We start from the raw sequence: 1,200 nt of genomic DNA, 5'->3' as shown, positions 1-1,200 counted from the left end.
AGTACAAGGAGGTGAATTTAATGATGTATCATCTTTTGCTCTAGGTACAGTAAGTCATATGTCAGTATATACTATTTATTCTTCTGTTTGTACATTACAGGCACTTCTGGGCCAGTTATTAACATTACGTTAAATAATATTACCTGTGACACTATCACTGTCACTTGGAATAGTCCTAAGTGTACATATATCCTCTGTGATATATTGTATTACGAATTGAATATTAATGACGTTTTATCGAATACCAGCAATACTCATTATGAATTTAAAGAGAAGAATGTGGACCATCACAGTTATGACATCAGTGTCACTCCAGTTAATCTACTTGGAAAAGGAATACCTAACAATACTACATGTTTTAATTATAAAGGTATAGAATAATTATTAAAATTTTAAAGATAACAAAATGTTTGTTATATAGTTCCTAGGCCTGCACTAAATGACACTACTACACTTAATGTATCTAATGGGACTGTTCAGTACAATATACTAGTAAGAACTGTATTAATTGTAATACCATCTCTGCAAGGTTTGATAAATTGATAAAATTATTTTACCAGTGTTTATCATATACCATATACATGTACATGATGTTTTTTGTGGTGTTAATTTTTGTTATATTTGTGCTTAAATCCATGAATTTCCTGGTGTATAAAATTAATTGTACTTGATGGCAGAATTTTGACTCAAACGTCAGTTGCTGACTGTTTTTTTAATTATATGGTTCATACACCTTTATATTGATTTTTTATTTGTGGAGCATTTTCTAGGGGTTAATAAATCTCCATAGCAGGTTCTAAATTACTGTATACTGGGATATTTTTGTGCTGCTAATTTTTTTGCAAATCTTGAATTTGTGAGATATTATGAAATAAATTTTTGAGAATAGCTCGCAAACTCCACGACATGGTAATAATAATGCAGAATTTCACAATTTTTATTTTTGCAACCGAGCAAAAAAACGTGAAACCTGCAAAAATTTGGCTACTCAAAAATATCCCAATATATGGTATTGGTAATTTGGTATTTAACCTCCAGACTATGTCACAGTCTTAGTTCATGAACCCTATAGGAATTTATTATATGCTAAATTTTTGTTAAATCTGCTTATCTGCTTTCATTTTTGAGTATTTTCTTTTTATTTATGCCTTAGGTTTTAGTAGTATGTAATGGTGAAGCTCCAAAGAATGCTATTATACT

General features: G+C 29.7%; 1 long non-coding RNA gene across 1 annotated transcript; it reads left to right on the top strand.

Annotated features, from left to right (window-relative positions):
- Positions 1-5: 5 nt before the first annotated feature.
- LOC109593404 (uncharacterized) lies at positions 6-1,194 on the top strand. The gene is made up of 4 exons (XR_002190938.1): positions 6-44; positions 101-370; positions 422-492; positions 1,154-1,194. It is a non-coding gene; the product is annotated as an uncharacterized LOC109593404 (long non-coding RNA).
- The last annotated feature ends 6 nt before the right edge of the window (positions 1,195-1,200 follow it).

This window comes from Amphimedon queenslandica, unplaced genomic scaffold (genome assembly GCF_000090795.2).
Source record: "Amphimedon queenslandica unplaced genomic scaffold, v1.1 AMPQUscaffold_1671_Cont26321, whole genome shotgun sequence".
NCBI lineage: Eukaryota > Metazoa > Porifera > Demospongiae > Haplosclerida > Niphatidae > Amphimedon > Amphimedon queenslandica.
Note: the sequence above shows the minus strand (reverse complement) of the source record. Positions and strands in the feature narration are given on the sequence as shown.